This window comes from Ambystoma mexicanum, chromosome 5p (genome assembly GCF_040938575.1).
Source record: "Ambystoma mexicanum isolate Mex_15411 chromosome 5p, UKY_AmexF1_1, whole genome shotgun sequence".
NCBI classification, from domain to species: Eukaryota; Metazoa; Chordata; class Amphibia; order Caudata; family Ambystomatidae; genus Ambystoma; species Ambystoma mexicanum.
Window position 1 is genome coordinate 444,286,289 of NC_090930.1, and position 16,147 is coordinate 444,302,435.

The window sequence follows — 16,147 nt, forward strand, 5'->3', positions numbered from 1 at the left end:
AAGAGGAGGTTGGGAGCATAACACCCATCCCATCCAGGGCAGCATCCAGCGCAAAGCGCATAACCCGGCAGGTGACCCCAGAGTATCGAGGGGAAGATGTGCCACTCACAAAATTGGCTGCGGGGCCTAGATGAAATAACGGGAGCACTGCCCCAACGGCAAAATTATCCAAGAAAGCACTGGTTGGCGCCAGCCAGGCCCCAGATGACCCCAGGAAGAGAGGAATATACCAGGTATTGGAGCATCTTGAAGCCACATCACAAAAGAGGTGCCAGAGGATAAAAGGCCCAGGGGCAAGAAGAAGGAAAAACAGAGCATGCTATAAACTGTGCAGAGACCACACAGAACATAATATATCAGATAAGGACCATAGGGGAGCGTAGGGAGGAGGATTGCCAGAGAGTGGGGCAGCCCCCCAGAACCACGCACTCCACGCCCAGTAGCGAGGGGTGGAGGAGGGGACAGAGCAAGACCAGAAACAGGACTCCATATCATCGCAAATAAGGCTATCAGGGGAGGTGCAGCAACGTGCCCGCACACGGGTAGCGCCCCATTGAAAAAGATGCCCATAGGGTGTCGCCGCTAGAGGGGCTGCAGACAGCCACCTATCCGGTGGGTGGAAGCGACACTGCGATAACCAGTGCCCCAGAGCAGGGGTCAGGCCGAGAAAAAAGAGACTCAAAGGAAGCCTCCCCAGGTAGCACAATAGGGTGGCAAGAAGGAAAGAAGGGGCCAACATCGGGACTGCGCACAAGAGGTCTGGAGGCACTGCAGCAATTTAGGAGGACACAACCCTGCTAAGCCAGGAACTCCCCCACCCGAGGCGATGGCGGAGATAAGAGCCCTGCGCACCGATATATCTGGGTACAAATATAACGAGAGAAGCAAGAGACCTCTATGAAGCCAACCTCCCGCCCCTCATGACAGAGTTGAAGGCGGAACTAGAAAAGTGGGTGAAACTGACAATCTCCTGGTTAGGGCATTTTAATGCGATAAAGATGCCAATTCTCCTCAGGCTCCTCTACCAAATGCTCCCTGTAGAAATCCCAGGCAATCACTTCCCTGATCTCAAGGCCAAAATTATCAAATTTCTCTGGCAAGGGAAGAAGCAACGTATCGCCTACAGCACCCTTATACTGGACAAAGAGGACGGGGAGTGGGCCTGCAAGACTGCTACACCTACTATCGAGCAGCCCAATTTAGGGCCCTGGTCCTGCACCTGAGAGCTGACAAATTCAAACAATGGGTCGGAATAGAAAACCACATATTGCGACCAGTGACATTGGGGGAATGACACTGGCTCCAGAATCAACATTCCCAAGCAGTTATTAACCACAAAATGATGGGTCCGCTCTTGGAATTATGGTGGAATAAAAGTGGAATGAAGGGACAGACAACGTGGCCCTCTCCCAAGAGCCATATCTGGGCTCCTCCTTTCAGAAACGAAATCCAAGAACCATTGCGCTTCCAGAAATGGTATGAAACGGGCCTGGAAAGGGTAGGCCAATTATTAAGGAAAGAATCATATATATCAATTCAGGCCTTAGAAGAAGGATTACAAACTAAACCAATAGGAACATTCCAATTTCTCCATCTGAAGGGAGTCTTGACAGCCCCGAAATGGAAGGACAAATTACAGAGGGACATAACGCCTCTCGAAAAGTCTAAGTGAAGCGACATCATCGATTGGTCAATTTCCAGACTATATAAAAACCTCTTGAGCACCCGAGCTAGCACAAACTGAGCCCTAAGGAAAAGGTGGGAGAAAGACTGGGCCCGGCCAATGAGCACCAACCAATGGAAGCGCCTGTGCATTTATGCTCACAAAACCTCCATATCAGCACAACATAAATTGCATGGACTGAAACTTTTACACGGGTGGCAATATGACCCCAAGCGCTTGTCCAGCCCACTATGTTGGTGAGGATGCGGCGAGCAAGCTGATTACTGGTACATGTGGTGGGCTTGCCCCAAGACACAGGAATGCTGGAAGGAAGTGCTGGCATGGATTAAACAGCTAGACAGGGTTGAGCGGGACTGCAACCCGAGGCTAGTTCTATTTGGCGTTGAAGAGCAGGAAAGCCACTGGACAAAGCTTCTGCACATGCTGCACCTGCTTCTACTAGCAGCCAGGGACTGTATCACAATAAAATGGAAGTCGCAAGCCCTTCCCTCACAAGCCACTTGGGGCAGAAGGCCAAGGTACTATATGAGATGGAGAACATTACTGGAGCCCTACATGATCTCAGACCGAGCAGGGAAATTGAATGTTTGCCCTTCCTCAACATGTACAAATAGCCCCATATCCGACTGTCTAAAGACGTGCCAGAAACCCATGAGTGATGATTTACTTTTCAAACAAATCCAGTCTCCGGGGGCTGGGAGGGGCAGGGAGGGGTGCACAAGGGGATGTTTGGTTTAGAGAGATGGGTGACATATGTTTAGCCAGTGATGCAACACTGGCACGTGTTATGCGAGCTCTCTATATGCAAAATGCTCAATAAAGTAAGTTTAAAAAAGAAATGTAACGTAATGATTCATAAATTGTCTGGTTAGGTTGTTATATGATTTGTGTATGTTTCAAGTCATCGCTATAAAACAGAATGTTATTTTAGCCATGTAATTTACACTTTTTGCATATAACTTGATCACATGGTTTTCACATGTTCATTTTTTAAATCTTTTTTCAATCTTGCCTATTATTTGGACATAAAAACCTTTAAGGGTAGCCAACAAAGTAGGCTTTGGCTTACTTTACGTTGGCTGTATTCTGTGACCTGGCGTGTGAGCAATTTGCATGAATTGGGGATATGCTAAACTGGAAGAGGATTGTATTTTTTGAAAAAGCATGATATTTTTCTATTTTTTACATGCACTAAGTTTGTCACTATGTGTTATGTTTCATTTATAGTATTATAAATCAGACATGACACATAGTGATAAGCTCAGTGCATGCAAACATTAGAATAATATCATGATCAAAATCCCATGAGCCAACATAGAAATGCAGTCGTAGAAATCCTAAACATCTGGCATCTGGGACATCGTATTAGAAATAATACAAATATGCACCATACAGTAAATGTAGCACCGTGTGAGAGAAACTGGGGAAAACACACAATAGCACAATACCAGAGGCCACCAAAAGCTGGAATACATGTAGGCTCACTGCACCAACTCAACACTTCTAAGAAAAATGACAGTGACAATGCCCAGCAATATATAGTAACACGATATTTCTGAAAGGCAGGAGTGTAATGCAAGACTTTAACAATACTTTTGACATCAGAAGTACAAGCTAACATTCCAGTCATTGGTACAGAGCTCCAGGCACTCGGTGGGGACACAGAAAAACTATCCCGAGGCAGACAAGGACGTGTTTAGTTAATTTAGAGAATTCAAGGTAAATGTAAAAGTTTCCCATTGGATTAAACGGAACTATGTTAACAGACACAGGTATGGGGAAATGTAATTATATCGCACAGGTGCTGAGGAGACAGTGACCGACCACAAGGGATGCTGCAGGAGGCCCTTTTGAAGAGCTCTTGTGCCATGTTCAAGACCTAGCAGCCCTAGGGAGGGATGCAATAAAAGTCTGTGGCAAAATGCGGTTGAAGGGTACCTGCAGACACTTCGACCCCAGACCACAAGATGGTATCTCGAATAACCCGCCAATACAGGGCTCAGAGGTAAATACCAACGGTTGCAGTTCCTAAAAAGGTGGTTCAGTAAGGAGGAAACTACCCTGTGAGTACAGCTCCTCTTTTCCAGGTGTGTTTTACAGAATCCAGGGATTTGAACCCCGACTAAGATTACCAAAAGAAAAGAGTGGACCCACCAGCCAGAAGTGAAAGCAGCAGAGATGGCTCTTAGAACAGGGTGGAACCCGACAAAACAGATTCTGACATTTCAGAGTGCAAAGGCGAGCAGCCAGCCAACAGAACACGGTCTGAAGAAGAGGACTATGGAGGAGGCGACCAAGGATGGGCCAAACAAATAGGATTCCCAGAACCCTTCTGGCTGTTGGCAGCTTCCTATGCCTTGGGTTGTGGGACCAAGGTGGTACAATGAAGAAGGTGGCGATAAAACAGCTTAGAAATGGTCCCAGCATGGAAGGCACAGACCACAAAGATGACCAGGGGAAGGGAGAGGACATACCATGAAAAACATCCAGCAATGGAAAATCCAAATCGCGGCTGTGTTACAGAGACCCATGCTCAGCCTATTGGTTTATTGGTTTTCTTTGGCATAGCTTTTCAATAGCAAGATTCAAGATATTCACACAAATTCAGGGTGGTATGATGGTGCATGTGTTCATGTGTACACACTGCTTGCCTGAAGGCGGACACAGAATTTCTGGCCTGGGCTTCACCCTTGACATTGTCTGCACATGGAATCCCGTATCCAGCTGTTGTTTCCTTTCTTCTATATCCAGATGAGCACAGAATCCTGTTTGTGACATGCTTATCAAAGACAGACTATAATGGTACAGTCTAGGTGAGGTCTCCAGACTCTACAATGTGAACATATTCTGACCTTGATAGACTGTATCTGTCTAAGTGTGTGCTCATCACAAGGAATTGTGCCTAATTAAAATCTCATTGTAATGCTTGCACATCCCTGTATTTTTCCTCTGCCCAAAAAAGCGCCCATTCAAAGCATCTTCTAACACGTGGCATAATGCCATCACGAAAAGTGGCATTCCCACCTGTTGCAGAGTGACGCTGGGGGACACTGGCACTTTACGGAAAGACTGGGTTTGGGGAAGGGAGGGCACACGCGAGCGGGGAGAAAAAGGAACGGAAGGGGAGTTGGGGACGGAAGTTAGTTAGAGCAGGTTTAGGAATAATGCAATTTAATGTTCATACAAGGCTCTGTGTCTTCATATGATAAGGGCAATTCAAGTGCCACTCAAACAGCTGGCGACGAGGGACATCCAGAGTATATGCCCCCAGTCGTTCATGCGCACAGCCAGTTGAGTCCTAAAGTGATCGGGTGCGGTGACCAGTGTGCAAATTTGCAGCACAGTGCGATGGAGGGATTTCGGCGGTCGGAGTGTGTGAACTCCGCCATCGCCAGCGGACGGTTGCCAGTGAAGGAAATGCCAGGCACCACTACAAGACGAGAGTGCCGGCATGGAAAGGGAACCGGTCGCAGCCCGCCTTCAGCGCAGGTGGCAATGGGGAAGCTGCCGCGCACGTGGGAGTGAGGAGCGGACGCATCATAAAATCAGGCAGCAGCTGGGTGCGGCGAGGAGGGGTGCTCAAGCGGCTCATCGGGTACAGGTACAAAAGAAGAATAATAATAATATCCTGATTGATTCGAATGTGCAATAAGGCTCCTGGGGAGGAACAGCATCCAGGAAGGATTGAGGAAAACCGGATATACTTGGGACACAGCAGGTCCCTGGGAAGGGATGGGCCAGCACGTGAAATTAATAAGACAATGCCATTTACTATGAAGGTGCAGGTCTGGAGCACCAGGGACACTAAAGATCCCGTGGAGGGGGCCTGAACACATAGAAAGTGGAAAAGGACGACCGGTACATGAAAAGTGGAGGTCTGCAGCACATGGGACACTGGAGTGCCTGAGGAGGGGGGCTAAATCCAGTGAAAGGTAATTACACACACAATTGTGGAGCAGTAACAGCTGCCTGAGACCCTTACGAGGGGGCCGCACACTACAGTGGTGTGGAAGTACGGCAGCAGGTGGAAGTACGCCTGCAGCAGTGGGATGACAATGCCAAAAAAAGAACAGAAGTGCCCAGTAACACAGTGGGTGAGGAGCTACTGATGCCAAACATGAGCGGGTGAACCAAGACAGAGGCCAATCCCACAGCCAAGGAAATGGTTGACAACGCCCAAGCAGCCTCTGACCCATGTGTGCAGGCAGACGCCATGGCTGGTATGTCATACAGATCAGCGTTCTTGAGGAGACCAGGACCATTCTCTCTGCAGCCACAGCACGACCAAGGACAAGATGGGAAGAGTGGCTGAAGGAGTTTAATGACTTCATCAGAGCAGTGGGAGACCACGACTCACCCAACATGAGCGACATATTTACTAACCTTGCAAGAAAGGAGATAAAAAGCACCCTGAAGACAATACTGCCTTAAGAGAGGACTATGTATGTGATGACTGTTTCTTCCCTGAACAGGAAACAGAAAGTTCTGCCCCACCGGGATTACGAGAGATATTCCTTCAACCAGTGTATTCAATTGCCCCATGAGACAATAGGAGAATTTGTCATCAGGCTTCAGGAGAAAATCACACACTGTGACTTTGCCAACTTCTCAGATGACAAGGCCATCAGGCTTAAAATCATAGAGGGTCAGCCGAGAAGCGAAGAAGATCACATGGAGATGAAAGAGAGAGGGAGCTGGGGCAGTCCCACTGCACCACCTGTGATGGAAATGATGAGTCCCGAGAAGCAGGAGAGTCACCCAAGCCACCCAGGAGACCTCGACGGGTCATCAGGAAGCCCCAGAGACTCATCGAGCAGATGTGAGAATCTCCATGATAAGTAAGGTTGAGATGTTGCAGAGTAGCGCTGGTGGACAGTGGCGCTTTAAAGAAAGACTGGGTTTGGGGAAGGAAGGGCACATGGGGGCGGGGAGGAATGGGAAGAGAGTTGGGAAAGGAAGTTAGTTAGAACAAGTTTAAGAATAACGCAAGTTAACATTCATGCAAGGCTCCATCATGTCTTTATATGATAAAAGCAATCCAAGTGCCACCAAAACACCTCCCTAGCGGTTTGGTCTTTTAAGAGCACAGTTGCCTTCTTGAGTGACACGCTCGTCAGTGCGTAGATATCCTTTTATCTTTTATGGGTGTGATGGAGAGTGATTTTGAAAGGATACATCAGAAATAGCATTCAGCAAATTACCTCCAAAAGATAAACAGGCCAGAACCTGAATTCTATCCCTCAGTTGTGGTTAACAGTGAAAGTACTGTGTTCCTGCTGTGAAGCAGGTGTCGATCTCACAGAAAGGCTTTCATGAGAAATTGAGAGGATGTGGGTAAAAGGAGATTGCAGAAGAGAATATGGGAACATGAACCAGACGCTGACCTTGCAGGGCGGTGAAGAAAGGCTATTACATTTCAAAGTCTAGTTTTAGTGAATATTTCACATGACCCTATGAACACATCACCACATTTCTCCGAAACACTAAAGTGAGGTCCTGTAAGTACGAGGTCTAGCTCTGCTTCATTACGTATTTCAGGAAAAAGGCAACACACTAAGGAACACCGGTATAGACTCACATAAACCTAGTTACGAGGGTTGTGGTAGTCCAGGACACCACCAGAATAATATAAATTCTGGATACTGTGAAAGAACATCCATAAACCAATAGACACCAACAGATGCAGCATGCTCTATAAATTGATATCAGAGATTAAAAATGAGCACCTCTGAAAATGTGTGTCTCTAAGTGTTCGATGCCAGAAAGCCTCAGCAAGACAGCCACTCTTTGTGAAAGCATCTGCATAGAGTATCCTACCACTCCTAGAGGTTTTGCCAGCAAACTTAACACACCCAACCATTCTGCTGACTAAACAAGAGCGTGGTCTATGAGCTAAGGCAGGAGTCCATCACTTCTTCGAGGACTGTATTACAAAAGAAAGATTTTGGCCCTCATTAGGAGCATGGCGGTCTGGGAAGTACGGTACCGGTAAGCATGCCGGCACCATGCTTCCCGGACCGCCATACTACGGGCTCTGCTCGCGGGAACTGTTTCACCCACCAGGTTTTTCCTGGCGGGTGTAACAGCACCCGCGAGCAGAGCACGTCGGATGCACCAGCACAACTCTGAATGTGCCGGTGCATCAGACGTCCCCATCCCGATTCAGCCCTATGGGGCAGAATGGGGATGGGGAGGCCCTTGATTCCCGCACCCAAAAATGGGCAATTACCGGGTCCACCTAACTCGGCATGACCCAGTTCTTGCCCATTCACGGGTGCCGGAAAAAATGCAACTCCGGCGGCAGCCATGACCGCCAGAGTTGTAATGAGGGTCATTGGGCCTCATTCTGAGTGTTGCGGTAAGGCAACCACGGCGCCGGTAGTGCTACCGGCGCCGTTGTTACCTCGCCGCAACATTCCGAGTTCTGCTCGTGGGCCGCTCTGTACTCCTGGTCAGACCAGACGTGCAGAGCGGCACCCGCTAGCAGAACAGGATGGTAGCAACGGTCCCGTTGTTCACAGGGCTGTTGTTACCATCCTCCCCATGGGGACGTACCGGGTACGGGACCCGCGAATGGGAATTACCGGGCCCACAAAGGTCGGAATGACCCGGTAATTACCATTGTTCAGGACCCGGATCTGAGTTTGGTGGTAGCCATGCCGGTAAAAACGGCATGGCTACCTCCAAACTCGTAATGAGGCCCATTGTATTACATTCCTGAAGTAGGATATTGATATCAGAAATGAGCACATCTCAAAATGACATCTTTGGTTCGTAGATGTGGTAACTAGTTCAGTGGATAGATCTTGAAGGAACTAAACAGAGTTTCATTTAAATTATATATTTAAAAAGCTAGTATGTGTCTTATACGTTGCTTTATTTTGTACAAAGTTAGCTGGACGGTTTCTTTTCTAAAAAAAAAAAAATCAGGCCCCAGAAAGAGCCTGCACATGCAATTGTAAAGCGATAACATGATCTATTATTAGTAGAACCAATTTATGTAACATTTAAGGGACAGTGTAAAATATGTTGAGTTGCAGGGTCATCCAGGAGAACATGCAGTGGTTAACAGTGCTTCAAAGAAGAAAGAAGAAAGAGGAAAGAGGGGAGCAGCTTGGTCGAGGGGATAGTGCCGTGAGACGAGGGGAAGGCATGGCAGTACATAGTGCTGGCATTGACGTTCTTTGTGGATAATCTTTCACAAGTTTATGATAGACAATTCTGTAACCCCAGACCTGCTAGTCTGTCCAGTTACTGGGACTCTTGTGCCTCAGTGTCCTTGCTTCAAGTGTCAGTTTGCAATGGGGGTGAATCACATGGCGCAGACTCTCCGAGGGGAGGGAGTCAGTAGATCAGGTAACTTAGGAGGTCCTACCAGGAGAACGGAATGAAGTATTAATGTAAGGTCCTTGACGGATCCAGAGACTGCAGTTTGCACAGACACTAGCCGATCTTCACTGTAAGGTTTGTTCCTCTATGGACTGCACATCCGTATGGCTTCTACACAGTACTTTAGTCGAGGTATTCCATTCATGCTTCGGGGGCTTGTTTTAGCATTGGCAAATGTAAAGTTGCAGACCTTCTTTTTTCATGGGAGATTTGGAGTTAAGGAGAAGCTCAGTCTCCAATCCAAGCGATGCATCCATTCAAACATTGTGGCAGCCACCCAGTCACTGTGGGCTTGCACATTCAAAATTCAAAATTCACTGATCTGTACCTAGATTCCAAAACAAAGCTGCAGGCAGCCATTTGCACAAGTCTTGTCCAGACAGATTCTATGCTGAGCCACCCTTAGGGCTCAGACAGAAAACTACAAGGCACATGCATTCTGTCCATTCAGGACTGGTTTCCTTGCCTACCTGAAAGCAATCAAGTCAGTTGAGGGAACCTCTATGCATGTTGTCATTCATTTCATATTCACCCATACGTCGGCAATGAGGCATGGCCTGAGTGTACCATAATGTATCCCATGCTGTTTACCCTGACTAAAATTAGGTCATTTGCCATCGGCTAGTTGGACCCTCTCAGTCAGTTGTGTGAGAGTACAAATCAGGATACTTGGTGCACCCTGACTCTGAGAGGGTTCTTTCAGGGCATGTCAATAACATTTGCATCAGATTAGAAGTAATCAGAGAAATGTCTAATAACCAGTAAGAGAAAATGGAAAAATCACAGGACCCCTTTGCCAGCGCCACATTTTCAGAATTTCAATGTCACAGGGTGACATACATTCAGTAGTTCAGTAAGCTATGCAAACTACCCTGAATATGCTACTTCTATTGTGAGTGAACTCTGTGGCAAGTTGCTTGATGTGCAGGGTGTGTACAGAAATGAGGAAGACGAGGACAGTTTTACTGGTTTTCTTGTTTGCTTGTGTTGCTGGTAAACTGAACTGTAGTAGAAAGGTATTTTGGAATGTTTCATGGATTCTTTATTTTTTTTATTTTTTTATTTTTTTTATTTTATTTTTTATTTTTATTTATTTATTCTGTTGTTACATGCTGTGGGAATGCATCTAGAAAGTGGGAATGTTAGTTAGGGGAGGTTGGCAGATAAGGTGGAAGGTGGCTGTGTGTGTATATGCCTGAGAAGTAGTTGTGTTCGGATTACTGGATAAGCAATGAGAGATTTCTGGAGGGTGGAGGCCCATGAGAGCTTGTGGAGAGCAAGGTCTCAGTGCCTAGGAGGGCATAGAGAATTTGTGTTGTGATGAAGGCGCCAATGTCTGCAATGTTAAGAACTGTAGCACCTGCATTATTGAGCATGTGGGTGCATGATTGGTTGGTAAATAATTGCGATGTGGATGAGGTTTTAAAAGTTGCAGCCCCGTGGGTGCGGAATGTGTGTGTTGATTGTTTACATGCATTTGTTAGGAAGTGGAGGTGTGTCCATACTGAACAAGATTCCTCTGCCTTACACGGTGGTGTAGGGCCAGAACAGAGTCAAACAGGTGTCTGCCCTTAGTGTAGGATACCTGGGAATTGCCACTCCATGGAGGTCTACGGATACCAAAGGGAAAAGGAGGGTTTGCTCCTCACTGATTGGTTGTTCCAAAGGAATGAGGAAGACATGCAGGTGACATGATCTCGTGACAAAAGCTGCTCTGTTGAGCATCACTGATGTTCAAGTGAGAATGAGAGGAACTATTTTCCAGTCTGTCATTTGATGCTTCTTTTGGCTGACTGGCTGCTCTGGAGTCAGAGGGCATGCTGATCCTGAACATAAGGAGAAGGGAGATGATTGGAGAAATGTGACTGCTACCAGCAACACAGCTGCTAACTGGCTTGACGGGTACCACATTAGCTTGAAACTCTAAGCAAAACATGTATGTTGCTTATTATTGATAACTGAAGACACAGCCAATTCTTTGTATTTTTTCAGTCAGAGGCACAAACACTTTTTTGACTGAAAAGAAATAATAGCTTTGCTTGGGTATTGTTTTGACTCTGCTTCACAAAACTGGTGGCTTGAACAGGTTCTGGAAAATAAAAACACATATTTTCATGCTTCTTAAATACTGGAGAAAAGGTATTCTTGTGTGTTAAGCACAATAGGACAATAACATACCTTTGCTCTTTTCTTCTTCATAACAAAAGGTGATATATTAACCAGTGCAAAAGGTGACAATGGGCCTCATTCCGAGTATGGCGGTAAGGGATAGCGGCCACCGGTAACGAGACCGGTGGCGGTGATCCCTTACCGCCATACTCCGAGTTCCCTTTGCGCCCTCGCCCTTAACGCCTGCTTTGAGCAGGTGTTAAAGTCGAGGGCGCAAAGGGGCCTCCAAGCCAGTAACGGTGACCGTAATGAACGGTCACCGTTATTTGCATCTTCCCCATTCCCATTGAGCCCTATGGGGGCTCATTTGGGAATGGGGAAGAGCCTTGGTGAATGGGGAATTACCGCCCCGCCAACCTTGGAATGGGGCGGTAATTCCGCCATCCACCAAGGCGCTGCCGGTCCGGGTACGGCGTCAACCAAGGCGTTAATAGCGCCATTGGTTAGCGCCGTACTCGGAATGAGGCCCAATCTCTTATTTTAAAAGCAACGTAATACCAGACGTCCTCTTGTCCGAGAGATTTGGCAATTGAGTACATGCCTGGAGCAACATACTGTCATGCTTTTTAGCCTTTCAGAAATCAAGCGGTAAACAGAAGGCTTGCAACCAGATACGTTGGTTGTTTCTTAGACTAAGGGCCTCATTACACGGAAGGCGGTGAACCATGGCGCTATTAGCACCATGGTTCATGCCGGTAAAATACTGACACCGCCTTGGTGGAAAGGGGAATTACCGCCCCATTCCAAGATTGGCGGGGCGGTAATTCCCCCTTCCACCATTGCCCTTCCCCATTCCCATCTTTGCCCCATAGGGCTCTATGGGAATGGGGAAGGTGCTAATTACGGTACCACAAATTGCGGTACCGTAATTAGCTCCACTGGTCCCTTTGCGGGTTGGTTTTTAACGCCTGCTAAAAGCAGGCGTTAAATTCCCCAACCCGCAAAGGGACCTCGTAGTAAGGTGGTAAGGATTTACCGGTACCGGTAAAATACCGGTACCGGTAAACCCTTACCGCCTACCGTGTAATGAGGCCCTAAGAGATGTATTTGGACAATGAAGAATGTTTAACACATATTACTTTTAATTCTTGTAAAATATGTAGGAAACTTTTGGCCTGCTAAAGCTACTCTGGTAGGCAGTGTAGTGAGACACAGGACACTCAGGGTTTTTACTGTCCCTTTCTATTAACTATATACGTTAGAAGGTAGGGTTAAATAAACACCTATCCCTCATAGGGGATAACTATAACACAAGCACTTTGGTCAAATAGAATGAGGATTGAAATAACTTAAGATAGTGGTTGTAGTAAGGGTATATCCCCCCCATAAAAATATCCCTGCATTTAATAAGTCCCCCTCGTCTCTATTTGAGATGCACCCAGTGTTCAAAAGGTAGTCAACAGAACCACAATCTTAGACTATGCAAGTCCTTAGCCACTGGTTAGCCTACTCTAAAAACAGAAAAGATTCAAGAAACAATAGTGCTCGAAAACAGAAAAGATTCAAGAAACAATAGTGCAAAATCTATTCTGAAAAAGTCCTAGTACAGTCCAGTATTATACAAAAGAGTTCTCGGGGCAAGTACCCAGAGTCTGATCTTCCCCCTGGACCTCTCTGCTTCCCTTTCAGACATCCTTCAGCCTGATCAGCACAGCTTGTGGGCCTTTCCTAGCTCTTTGGATTCTGATGGTTTTCTGAAGATCTCTTAAATGGCCTTCACGGACTGCCAGGTCCCTCCAGGACTTTGGTGGTCGTAGGATTCTCAACAGACCCCCCCCCCTCCCCACTCCCGGTCCCTTCAGAGCCTTGCAGGACGCACAAAAGGTCTCACCATAGACATTCGGTTTCGGATTTCACAACAGGTCTCTTCTTAGACCTTGGTTTTCAGGATTCACAATAAGTCTCTTCCCGGAATGTAGGTTTCAGAGTTCAAAGTGTTCTATGGGATTTTGTCAAAAAGAAGTAACCGAGGGTAATCAGACATGGACCCCTTGCTCACTGTGCCTTAGAGAGGCACAGCGTCAACTCTCTGAGGAGACCCAACGAGGCCAAAACACATGCCTGGGAATGCTGATGGTACTCTTGTTCAGAGGAGACTCGCCTAGCATTCGGTGCTGGACTGCTCTTGTGAGTGGCACAACGATTGATATGTAAATGGGTTTTTCTCCTCTGTGAAGGATGCATTGAGCTAAAATGTGGTTGTAGACCCCCCTGAGTGAAAGATGTTCCACAGAACAGGCTATTTGACCCATGTTCGCTCTGAGTAGAGAGGCTCTCACTCTCCTTAGCAGTTTTATAAAAAGCCCGTTGAACCTGCCAGAAGGTCTTAAACTTCACCCGTTTGGCCACAAGCAGCCAGTGCAAGGCATGCAGAATAGGAGAAGCAGAGGCATAGCGGGTAGCACCCATGGCCAGTCTGGCTGCAGAATTTTGAAGAACCTGTAACCGCAGAGGTAAAAAACCAGGCTACTCCAGGAGGAGTGACTTAAAGTAATCCATGGAGCTGGATGTAAAAGAAGAAACAACCAAAAGGACGGAGAGAACAGGGAAGGTAGGGCAAGACCTTACGCAGAATACACAATTTAAAAGGAACTTTCTGGCAGATAGTGCTGCCCTGGGCCTGCATGGACAAAGAAGCAGAAAGCTTCACACCCAAGTTTTTTTTACCACTAGGGACGGGGTGGGAAGGAGGCCAAGGTCAACAGGCCAGAAAGCTGAAGATCATCCTGACGAATCTGGAGTGCAACTAACCATTACGACCTCCATTTTATCCCCATTAAGACAAAGACAGTTTTCGACCATCCAGAAGTGGGCAGCTGACAGACACTTACGAAAGCTCTCAGCCGTGGCAAGAAGTGATAGATCAAGCCACACCAAGATCTGAGTGTCATCCGCATATGAGAAACACTGCAACTCAAAAGAGTGAATCAGCGTGACCAGAGTCTGAGTATAAAGATTGAAGAGAAGAGGTGAGAGGGCCGAGCCCTGAGGCACACCATAAGTGAGGGGCATGTGAGGTCAAAGAAAGGGTGAGAGAAAGAGAGACTGTGAACGGTCTAGGAGGAAAGACCCAAAACCAGTCAAGGACCAGGCCAGAAACCCCCACAGATGACAAACTTTCAAGGAGGGTGCCATGGTCCACAGTGTCAAAAGTGGCAGATAGGTCCAGCAGGATCAGGGCACCAACACCACCCTGATCCACAATTTGGGCAAACTCATCCACTGCCGACACCAGGACCGGTTCTGTGCCCTGGCCAGGGTGAAAACCAGACTGGTATGGATCAAAAAAGCCAGAATCCTCCAAGAAAGATGGAGAAGGGGAGTGATGAAAGACTCAAAAAGTTTCATGGGATAGGAAAGAAGGGAAAAAGGCTGTATATTGGAAACGATAGATGGATCCAGTGTAGACATTTTCAGAAGAGGGATATTCAGGGTGTGTTTGAGTGGAGCAGGGATGTGGGAGTTGGAAAAAGACAGATTAACAGCTGTAGTGACAAGAGGTGCAATAACAGGGACGTCAGTTTTAAGACGTTTGAGTGAGATTGAGTCTGCTGGGTAGGCAAGCTTAATATTAAGAGTTACTCGAACCACATCTGCCTTCTGAAAAACCGAGAATGTTGACCAGTAATGACCAGACTCACTGGAAGACATGACAACTGAGAGAGCAGCCGAAGGGGGTAGTTGATCAGCAATCTTCTGTCTGATGATGTTAATTTTATCATCAAAGAAAGAAGATAATGAATTGTAAAGGCTTTGTGAGGGTCTCACCAGATTGGAGGAAGGGAGAAAAGAAAGCGACTGAACCAATTTAAATAGTTCCTTCAGGTAGCTAACAGAAAATTCAACCCGAGTGGCAAAATAAGAACATTTAGCTTTGACTATCGCCTGTTCATACAGCGCAGTTGCTCTGCGGACTACAAGATGAGCAGCAGGACAATAGGAAATCCATTATTTCTGTTCCGCTTGTCTGCTGACAAGATCAGCAGAAAATCAGGGCTCGGAGGGACGACCCCGGGAGCATTCGGCTTTAAGAGGCACCAAATAATCGGCTCCAGTGAAAATAGCCAAAGAGAGAGCCAAGAGGTAACAGAGAGTCTCCACTGGGACAGCGTTGGTAGTACCTGAGACAATGTCTCTGCCTTCAATGTTACACCAGCACCGTGATGGGGGTCAAGGATGGAAAAGAATCAAGGTGGTAGGTACAATATTCACAGAAAAAGGAATGATCATATGCTCAGACCAGGTAATTGGTAGACAGGGAAAAATTGTAACCAGAGAATGGGTAGAGCTCTGTACTAGCTGGAAAGGCAAAGAACAGTGCAGGCAGAAATGAGGCGATTTGCTTGGGCATCACTGGGGTTGTTTGGGTGGAGATTACAGTTCCCAAGGATCACCAAGGTCCCACATTGGAGGCATAGGCCAGACACTATATCCAATAGGGCCAAATCAAAGCCAGAGTCCGGATAGGTGGCCGATAAACCAGTAGAAAATAAAGTGAAGAAGAGGCAGAAATCAGGACACGGAGCAAGACAGCCTTCATGTTGGCCTTGTGCTTAAAGGGCACAATAGCACAATCAAAGCTAGAGCGACAAAGCAGGGCGAGCCCCCCCCCCACACTGGGTGGAGCTCTTTCACGTCTAGGTATGCCCTACACAGGGGGCAGGGAATTAACTCAGAGTGGAAATGAAGATTCTTTCAACCACGTCTCTGTCACAAAAACGAAATCGGAGTTATGATCCCCAAGTAGATACACAAGTAGAGAATGGCAATCAGTGGCATTGGCTGCTAAAGAATGTGAGTTCAATAATAAGCCTTGTTCCTGGCATTGTGAATGGAGCAGAGTGAGACAGCCAACCTGGGGGAAACACTGTACCAGAGGGTGCAGCCCCAACAAGCTCATGACGT

At 47.0% G+C, this 16,147-nt stretch overlaps 1 protein-coding gene across 5 annotated transcripts in view; it reads right to left on the reverse strand.

Moving 5' to 3' along the window:
* Window positions 1–16,147, reverse strand: part of DOCK11 (dedicator of cytokinesis 11) — a 1,707,663-nt gene that overhangs the window by 326,316 nt on the left and 1,365,200 nt on the right. The gene's annotated exons all lie outside the window — the stretch shown is intronic.